This window comes from Manis pentadactyla, chromosome 10 (genome assembly GCF_030020395.1).
Source record: "Manis pentadactyla isolate mManPen7 chromosome 10, mManPen7.hap1, whole genome shotgun sequence".
Taxonomy (NCBI): Eukaryota; Metazoa; Chordata; class Mammalia; order Pholidota; family Manidae; genus Manis; species Manis pentadactyla.
Window position 1 is genome coordinate 74,862,346 of NC_080028.1, and position 10,652 is coordinate 74,872,997.

Here is a 10,652-nt window from a genome sequence, read left to right on the forward strand (position 1 = left end):
CAAGTGTTGACATGTGGCTAGTGGTGACAAATTGTGCAGAGCAGCTCCATGCAGATCTGTACACATGTCCCTTCCAAAGCAATGACAGCAGGAGCGAGTATGAAACAGAAGAAGCAGGAGGAGCTGAGCCTCTGCCAACCCCATGTCACACCAAGTTTTGACCCAAGAGTAATTAGGCCCAGCATGCCAGTTGTAAGACATCGGCTTGTACTGTCTTCCTGACTTATACATCTTTGCATTCTGTGTGACTCAGCTCAAATGTCACCACCTCCATGAAGCCTTCCTTGAAGGCCATAGCACTAATTTCAGAATTCTAAAATAGTTCTTAAGGTCCTATTCCAATAATAGCTGCCATGTATCATGTACTTACTGTGGGCTGAGTGCTTAACCTGAATTATACCATTTGATGCTGACACAATACCATGAGATAGGAATTATTATCCTCATTATAAAGATGTGAAAACTGAGGTTCAGAGAGGTAAAGAAGATTCTCTAAGCCCACTCAGTAAGTGGAGGAGTCGGGATTTGAACCCAGGGTTGTCAGGTTCCAGAGCTTCCTGTGCCTGACTCCTTGCTAATCAACGTGTGGTCCTTGAACCAAGGGTATCAACATTACTGGGCTCTATCCCAAATCTGCTCAGAATATGTTTAAGCATCCCCAGGTGGTTCATGGGCATATTAAACTGTGAGAAATGCCGCCCGAGGCTAGCCTGTATTTCAGTTCCTTGTCTGTGGGTCTGTTTACCTCTAGGCCACTACCCCCTCAAGGGCAAGGACCACCACACCTTTTTCACCTCTCTGTTTCTTGAACACAATAAACTGCAGGGAATGGTTGTTGAACTGAGCTCTTTTTATAAAATCCATTGGAGTTCATGGAAACTAACCATTCCTCTTTCCTCCCGCCCCCCTCCTTCCTTCCCTTTTTCATTTGCTTTAAATCCTGACTGGAATTTAAAAATTAAGAATTAAGAAAAAGAATACACTGTGCATGCCCAGTGTAAAACATAAATAAAGACTCAATTTAAAAACATCTGCCTGGATCCTCAACAATAGCCTGTTCCACGTTACAATTGCAAGGCATGACAATGCCCTGGGGTTCCTGGTGCCTCAGATAAATGGCCTCATTTATAGAGCTAACCCCCAAAAGCTGCTGGAAGCCAGAGCCCGGACCTGCCTGTGCCATCTGATGTTTCCTTTTCAGGAAAGTATTTTCTCTCAATGGAACCTATTCTGCTATTTTAGGAAAGGTAAATCTTTGGGGGCTATGCAGCAGAGGTAGCCCCAGAATTTTTTTTTATGCAGGGAGGGGCTTGGAGTTGAGTCTCAGGTAGGAAGAAGGACTTGAAGACTAGGGAGCCATGTGCAAGAAACAGCAGTTAGATTAGAATCAAGATACTTCTCTATTAATAGTTGAACCTGTACCAATGTAGAACTCCCTAAAAAAAAGTTAAATTAGAACACTTAGTTTAAGTTCTAGACTAAAATAGGCTTCCTGATCTTTTGCCCACCATTCATACATATAAATCTTGAGGTATTACCAAGCTTAATACAGAACCCAACCCAATAACCACTGTGTGTGGGAATGTGCAAGGGCTTAGACAGGCATTAGATCAGGGCCCTGCCCAGCCTCATGAAGTGACAGTGGAGGCAGAGCTGAGCTCAGCCACTGCCACACAGTGAGCCCTTCCTCTAGTAACACACAGCCCAGGGAGCGTCCTGGACTCTTCCTAGAGAGCCAACTAATAACTTCCCCTCGGAGAGGAGCTGAAGGGGTGATGAGCAGTGGGTGGCCAGGCACGAGGTCTGAAGAGTCCACTTGCCTATATAAATGAATAGATAAATAACCTCTCAGGCACATCCAACACCCTTCATTTTATATGGGAAAACTAAGAACCCCAACGGAAAAGCGGCTAGCCCAGGGTTGCACAACAGGACCTCTAGTACAGCTGGAGTGAGAACATGGGTTTCTGATCTCTAACTCAGAGCTTGGTGGATGGATTCTCTTCCAAGCTGGACACAGCCTTCAAGACCTATCAACTCTGTAAAAGAGTGAAAGGGACTCAAGTGTAATCAAAGCCCCTGGAAATAAAAGCAACACCTCCCATTGGGCAGAACAGGATCACATGGCTAGCTCTAGCTGCAAAGGAGTCTGGGAAAGTTACCCCACTGATTGCTTAGTGGCCAACCATGATTCATTGTCTAACGTGAGCCCACTCCTACCTGGAACAGATTCAGAGCAGGCAAAGAAGGCAGGGGGGAATGGGTAATTTGTAGGCAACATCATCCAACCCAGTGATAGTATTATGTTCATATTACAAATGAAGAGCCTGATATTAGAGAGTGAAAGTGATTTGCCTAAGATCACAGCTAATCAATGGTCAAATTACATTTCTTCCTTTATTCCCGAGTCTGAGCTCTTAGCTGTAATGAAATATTGACTCTCAGAAAGAAGACAAAAATACAAGACTCTTCAAAAATTTGAGAATCATAGTTTACAAAGCTGTGCTAATCTTCTTGAAATCATCTCCCTTGAAAACACTTGAAATTTATACATATTTTTTATTCAAAGCAACAAGAGATCATTTTTTCTTCACAATGGAAGCATATAGGACAAACCACACAGTCTTCTAAATTGTGCTAGCCACAACCTGCCTAGTCACAGATACTAAAGCATGTTAAATTTAACGTGTCTGTATCCAGTTTCCTCATCTACAAATTGAGCTGGTTGCTCTGGAATGATTCTGAGATCCCTTGTGAGACCCTATGATACTGTGGCAGACCACGTGTATTCACACCTGAGAATAATAAATAGGCAAGAACATGAGGTGTCTTTTGCTTTCCTAGGAAGCCTTGGTATTACTTTGCCAAAGGGAAGGAGAGAGATGGTTCCAAAATTCCGCCCATTGCCCATAATACATCCTTTCTGGTTGTAAAACACCTCTGTCAACAATCCAGAACTCACTGGAGCTTAATTTATTGGAAACAAAGTATGCGCTTACAGTCACATAAAAGTGTTCCCTCTTCCTCATCAGGCTAACTGGTGGTAAAAACACCCTTGTTAACAATCCAGAACGCCCTGGAGCTTAATTTATCACAAATATATACTTACGGGACAGTACACACATTACATAATACATAAAAGTATTCCCTTTTCTTTGTCAGACTGACAGCAAATAGGGCACTGATCCTTGAAGGACACTACTTATGGGCATCGTGCCAGCTATGAATTGGTATGACCTTTTTTCTTCATCTCTCTTCAGTCCCTGGAGGGATAGGCCCTCTTATTACATTTTCCCAGCCTGACTTGAGCTCCACAGGCTACCTCCTGTCATTTGTTTGTCCAATGGGTATTATTTCTCCTAAGAATCTAATTAGGATCTTTTAAAGCGTTCAGCCTGGGAGTGAGGGAATTAAATACAATTCAGAGCGTGTGCTTCCCAAAGCCAGGCGAAAGTGAGGTGATCGTTCATTTGACTTACTTATGCATTATTCAGTCCACGAGCCTTGAGTGCCCCGTTTTTGTGCCCACCAATGCCGGGAGTTAGGCAAGTGGATACAAATGGGCAAACCCTTCCTACCTTGGAGTTGTTTAGTTCCCTATCACAAGGATGCTCCACTTAATGGAAGTAATTAAACCATTGCACACAGTGCCATGTGTCCACAAGTCCCCTTTCATTTCTCTGTTTTTTTGGGTCAAAGATTACATTCCACAGATACCCTGCAGCCAGGTGAGGCCATGTCACTAGTCCCAACCAAACAGACGTCTCAGGGTGACCAGTGTGTCTAAAAGCAGGTGCCAGCTTCATTCCTCTCTTACCCCATAGAAGGAGCTATTATGTAGTGCTGGATGTCTAGTTTCAGTTCAGTATGGGGAACAGATTTGGGTTCCCTGGCACTGTGGGGCCCCAGCACAGTGCCTGGCATGAAATCATAGCTCAGATACTGTTAATTGGTTGAATGGAAACACTACCTCATTCGTTCAAGATACATTTATTGAGCATTTACTGTGCCCAAGGCAAGGAGGTTGCAGCTGAGAACAAAAGACAACAAATCTCAGCCCTTGTTGGGTTTAAATGCCAGCATGAGGGTGGGGGGTCATAAACACATAAACAAGCAAATATATGGATTCTCAGATAGTGGTAAGTGCTACAGAGAAAAATGAAGCAGAGAAGGGAAGTAGGAGACGTGAGACAAGAGGAAATGGGGTTGCAGTTTTAAAGAGAGTAGCCAGGAAGCCTCACTGGGGACAGTTCAGCAAAGATGTGCAATAGGGGAAATGTTTATGGAAATGGGAATGAAGGAATAATGAGTAGATTAGTCTGCTCGGGGCTCCAATACCACAGACTGGGGGTGGGGCTCTAACAACAGAATTTCTTCCTCAAAGTTCTAGAAGTCCAAGATCAAGGTGTCAGCAGGTTTGGTCTCTCCTGAGGCCCCTCTTCTTAGCTTGCGGATGGCTGCCTTCTCGCTGGCTTCTCCCGCAGTTCCCTCTCCATCTATGTGTTGCTGAGACAGGGACCATAGATGTAGTCAGAGCAGGGTGAGGGCCTCCGGAGGGGGCAGGGCAGGATATCTGCAGTCAGAGCAATGTAACTACATGCAAGGAAAACCCCCTGCTAAAACTCTATGTTAAACATTGAGCTCTGGAATCATTCTTCAGTGAAATCAGTTAATGTTCCCCAGATAAAGAAGAGTAACACATGTTTTATTATGCTAATCAGTTGTAACCATGTGTAAGATTCACTTTAGCATGCTAAAAGGCCCAGGACTATGTGCTGTCTTTCCTCCTTCAGATCTGACCAGGTGATTCTGCAAACTGAGCAACTAACTTAGCAGGCAGACCCAGCTGTAGACGACAGGGTAAAAGGCAGGAAGAATTCCATCTTAAAGTTAAAATTGCATTTTAACACCCAGGAAGTTCAAGAGGCAGGATTCTTTAGCAAGTAGACAGTACCTCAGCCCACCTTGGGGGCTGGGCAGGCAGCCTTTTGATGTGCTCCCAGACCAAGGTGCCTGTGTCCCAGAGAGAAATCAAGGCAGGAAATTCGTTATGTTAAGTTAATTTTTAATATTCAGGGAGCACTTAACAAGTCCACACCCCTAAACTCTTTTTCACGTTCTCGAAAAATCCTCAACTGCCTATAAACCCCCTAGACAACGCACCACCACGGACTCTCTTGTCTCCTCCTGGCGTGAGCCGGGAGCTCTGTCCTCTCACTTTATCTCTAAATAAAAGCCTGTACCTTGCTCTCCTACCTTGACTGTTTGTGAAGCTCATTCTTCGGCTCCGCAAACAAGAACCCCGGCATCATTGCCTTAATCCTAATCTCCTTTTCCTGGAAGGACATCAGTTGTATTGGATCAGGGCCCACTCATATGACCTCACTGTACCTTAATAACCTTCTTAAAGACCCAATCTCTAAATACAGTCACACTCTGAAGTCCTGGGGGTTAGGGCTTCCACATATGAATTTTGTGGAAACAATTCAGTCCATAAATGTGAGTGAATGAATGGATGAATAAACAAATAAACCAGTCTGCTGCTTTGCTTCTGGTTGGGAGAATGAAGGTGGTCAGAGAAACACGAGGACTGGAGGAGAGACAAGGGAGAAGCAGCCCCATTAGGAGAAAAGCCAGGGATATGACATGTGTTGTTTTTCAAATCTCTCTTGACCATTTCAAAATGTATATTTTTCTGACTCTGGCTCTTAAATGGTTTATTAACTGCTGGCTGATAGCAGGATATGGTAGAGGAAAGCCCTGAACTTGCATCCAGAAGAGCTGGATTCTGTGTCTATGCTACTGGGTGACCTTTCAGGAAGTCACTTAAGCTTTCAGAGCCTCTTTTGCTTCATCTATAAAATGGAGATGAGAATCCTGCACCTTCATAGAGCTGCCAGAAAAGTGATATGAGGCAAGCAATGGGCAGATGAGGGCGTGTAACGATAGGGCTTCGTAAACAGGGAAATGAAATATAAATAAAAACAAGGTATTACTGCAAAGCTTGCTGTGAAAACCACTGCAGACAGCTCACAGCTGGGGCCTTCTGACCATTTCAAAGGGAGCTTATTTATTAAACTCCAGCCCCTGTCCCGGTTGCCTCCCCTCAGTTCCCTGGGGCACTCAGAGACAGGGGGCTGTGCAGGGCTAGGGAGAAGAAAGGCTCATAAAAAAGGGGAGAGAGGTTGATCCCACCTGCAGAGCAGCCTCATCAAGGATTCTCTATAACATACATATACACAGAAAGCTGTAGCTATTTAATGTATACAACTTGATGTATTTGGAGATAAATATACTCCTGCGAAGCCATTACCATACCTATGCCATAAACACATCTCCAAAAGTTTCCTCCCACACGATTTTTTTTTGTGTGTGTGGTAAGAACATGTAACATAAGATATACCCTCTTGGCACATTTTTAAATAATACAGTATTGTTAAGGATGGGCTCTCTTGTACAATAGATCTCTAGAACATATTTCTTTTGCATAACTGAAACTGAATGAATTTGAAAAACATCTCCCCATTTCTCCCCAGAGCTGGCAACCATCATTCTACTCTCTGCTTCTATGGGTTTGACTATGTCAGACTCCACATAAAGTGAGGTTATGCAGTGTCTAACCTTCTGGGTCTAGCTTATTCACTTAGCATAATGTTCCCCAGGTCCAGTCATGTTGTTTCCAATGGCAGGATTTCTTTCTTTTTTAAGGATGAATAATATTCCATCACATATATAACAAGTTTTCTTTATCATCAAGGGTTCTTGGTATCAAGAGCTGACTTTGATGGGCACCCTCCTTGCCAGATTCTATGCTGAACCCTTCCTAGGCAGCAGTTTGCTGAACCTTCACAACATCCCCTGAGGCTGAGGCTATTATCTACCCATTTTTCAGATGAAGAAACTGAGGCTCAAAGGGGTTAAATAATTTCCCAGTCGTATGGCTTTTAAGAGGCAGACTTAGCTAAACCAGCCACTCTCTTCACTTCTAATCACACCCCTTCACAACTACACAAAATGCCCTAAGGTTGCCTGGCACTTAGTAAGTGCTAAAGTTATTTAGGATGTCTAAATTCTCCTGTTTCAATCCCAGTGTTCTGGCATTTCCTAGCTGTGTGACCTTAGACAAGTTGTTTACCTTTACAGAGGACCACCCTGCCTTCTGTCAGCATCACTGTTGGCCAAGTGTGAGTTGGGGGTTGTTCCTTAACCTCTCTGAGCCTCAGTTCCCTTAGCTGTACAATGGGTATAATGGCAACCCATATCCTGAGTGTAAAGCACTTAGCCCAGTACTTCAAAGCTATCATTTTTATGATAGCAACATTACACTTATACCCCATCCAGGGTGAGGAAGAAAAGCAGAGACAGAAACAGACTTAAAGAAATAATTTAAAATTTCACATCTTACTCCTATCAAAATTTAGGATCATGAAAATAATTCTCTCTGCTAAAGATGTGCCATTTTCCTTTGATTAGAAAATAAGAAATTGTGTGATGTACTGTTCCCCTTTTTGCTTTGGCTGCCATGAAGCTCAGAGCTAAATTTAATTCTTATTAATAGTAACCGGATGAATCTGGGCTTAGTCTTCCTTTATGTGATGCGCATTTAAAAATTTCTGTTCTATTGACTTTATTTTTCCTGTAACATTTAGAGTTACCATTTTAAAAATTGCTAATCTGACCACTTGAAAAATAGGTAAGGTAAAAATGATCAACATATTATGTAGTCAGAGTTGAAAGCAGAGCATTTGAAATCAAAGCTTTACTCATTACTTGAATTTTAGACAAAGATAAAGGCACTGAGATACTAAGGATTAATTTCAAAGTGGAATTAGTTCAGACAAAGCATTTAGGGGAAAGAAATATTGTAAATCATCCCTAGAACTGGTCAGCCCTATTTTCAGGCAGAGGAAGTTCAGCTCTAGGTCCTGGGGGCTCCACCCGGGGAATGGCACTCAGCTTTTTCAAGGGTCAGCTCTCAGGGGAGCAGGGGCCTGCCCCTTTTTCCCATGCCCCGAGGGGTTTCCTGTTTATCTTTCCAGGCTGTGTGTCCACTTGCACAAGATGTGAATCTGTGGCAGAAGCCAGGATGACAGGAGCTATTTCTATAAGTCAGTCGAATGTTAAATATGCTGGGGTGAAGGAAATTTACATTTAAATTAAGCTCCGATCATGTTCCCACCGTCTGGAGTCTCCAGAAAGAGTAACTGTGTGTTTGTGAGAGAGAGTACATGTGTTTATGGCCAAATACGACATCCTCACTAAACGGATTGTCACAAGGCTTCCCATTCTGGTGTAATGAGCAAAGAATTGGAAACAATATAAAGTTAATCAATGGGAACTGGTGAAATGATATGCCCACATGATGGGAAAGGATGCAACCATCAATAAAGGAACACAAACCCTTTGGAAAATCATTTGGGAGTATCTAATCTGAACATTCACCTGACTCAGGATCTCATACCCTCCATCACTCTCAGAATAAAATCCAAAGTCCTTCAGGCTTTCTCAAATCAGCACTACTGACATTTGAGGCCAGACATTCTCTGTTATAGGGGCTGTAAGGTGTAGAATGTGTAGCCACGTCTCTTGACCCTACCTCCTAGATGCCAGTAGCATGGCTTCCACCCCACTTCCTGCAAACTGTGACAACCACAAACGCCTCCAGACATTGCCAAAAGCTTGCTACATGCAACAGCATGGATACCACTCACAACCCTAATGTTTAGCCAAAGAAGCTAAACACACAGACAAAAAGGATACATATTATTTAATAACCCATTTGGGTTGGGAGAGGGGAGGAGGGAAACGGGGCTTCTGGGATGAGGGTGACATTCTGTTTCTGGATTTAAGTAATGATTACTCAGGTGTTTTTCACCCTGAAAATCCATCATGCCGTGCGCTTTTCTATGTTTATGTTATGATTCAAAGAAAATGTTTGTTTTTTTTTAAAATAAGGCCTATCTAGATCTCCATTGCACATGGTAAATGAACAAAAGCAAATCGAAGAATGTGCATATCAGGGTTCTGTTTGTAATGGATATCCAGGAGTCTGGGGACAGCACCCACACTACGGATGGGAGTATCAATTGTTGATTGCTGCAGAGCACCGCTGACCCTCATTAATAACACTGAAGTTGCCCACAACCTGTGACTCAGCATGTCTAGACCCCAGGGATGTGCTCTAGAGAAACTCCTGCCGATAGCCCAAGGAGACACAGACAGGAATGCTCTCAACAGGGATTCTGGGGTTGCAGGACTGAGGCTCAGAAGGGCTAAGTAACTTGCTGAAGATCACACAGCGTGTGAATCAGAAAGCCAGGATCTGATCCCAGTGACTGAGGGCTGCTGTGGGGGCTCTAACTCTCTGGCACTTCATGCTGGTCCTGCACTGGGTGGGGTGCCTTGCCAGAGCTGGCTGGAAGTCCTGAGCCTGAGCTGCAGCCAATTCTCAGGAAGTAGCCTTCACAAGGAGGTGAGTGCAGCATGACCACACATGCTGAAGGTGGCCTCTGCCAGCATGTCCCCCAGACCCCAGAATGTGACAAGTGTGTCTGTCTCCATCCCAGCCTTGAGTTACACCACAAAATGCTCCCCTTTTTTTGCTTTGTCTTTGGGAGATACAAGCCTCTGGAAAGTGATGGAACAAAGGAAAGAACCCACTGTCCCCTTTTCTGTGGGCTAACCTGGGAATCCCCACTCCCCAGTGGGCCTGGCAGCCCTTCGTCAGCCCCAGCCCAGTGGAGGAGTAAGGGCAGACAGGCCCAGGCTTGCCAGACCCTGTGTGAGGTCGCCAAGGGTGGCTCTTGCCTTTGGGAAGGAAGAACTGTGAGTTGATTGGTGAGATCAAAGGCAGTGCCATCCTTTATAAAAGCAATAGATGAGCTTAAGAGAGAAACAAACAGGAAACCCCTGGGCTGGAAATCTGCAGGCCCGATCATATGTACCCTAGAAACTCTTACTGGAGTCTGAGCTGTTCACCTGCTTTCTCTTCTTGTTTGGGGTCATCTACCAAAAGGTGGCACATCAAGAGCTAGAGTTGAGGAAACCTGATACGAAGGGCCAGCTTGAAGGCAGATGGCCCTAAACTTCTTTCCTGGCACTTCTTCTCATTAGTGGTATGACCCTGGGCAAGTCACTCAGCCTCTCAGAGCCCTGATTTCTTCATTTATCTAATGAGGATTCAAAATACAACAACCCCATATGGCCATGCTGAGCATCATATCAGCTTATTGATGAAGAGCATAGGGCACTGGAACCAGGTGCCTGTCCTGGCTCTGCAGTTTACCAGCTGTGTGACCTTGGGCAAGTTGCTTTCCCTCTCTGAGCTTACTTCCTTTTCTATAAGAAGGGTATAGTAGTACCTAACTGCTAGGGTAGTTGATGAGTTAATTCACCTTTTGAGTGATGTCTGGTGCATTGTGAGTATTTAATCAAAATCATTATTATTAGTCACTCTGGGGACAGCTCTGGACACAAGCTAAATTGGTCGTTCCCAGGGGCCTTGATAAGGGGCAAGTCCCAGCTCCAGGCCAAGCCCTTTCCAACTAGACTGATGTCAGAATTCTAAATTGGAAGTCTACATCCTGCCATTGTCCCACAGCAGCACAGAGCGATGATATCATGGGAACTGATGTTTTTGTTCTGGAGGGATG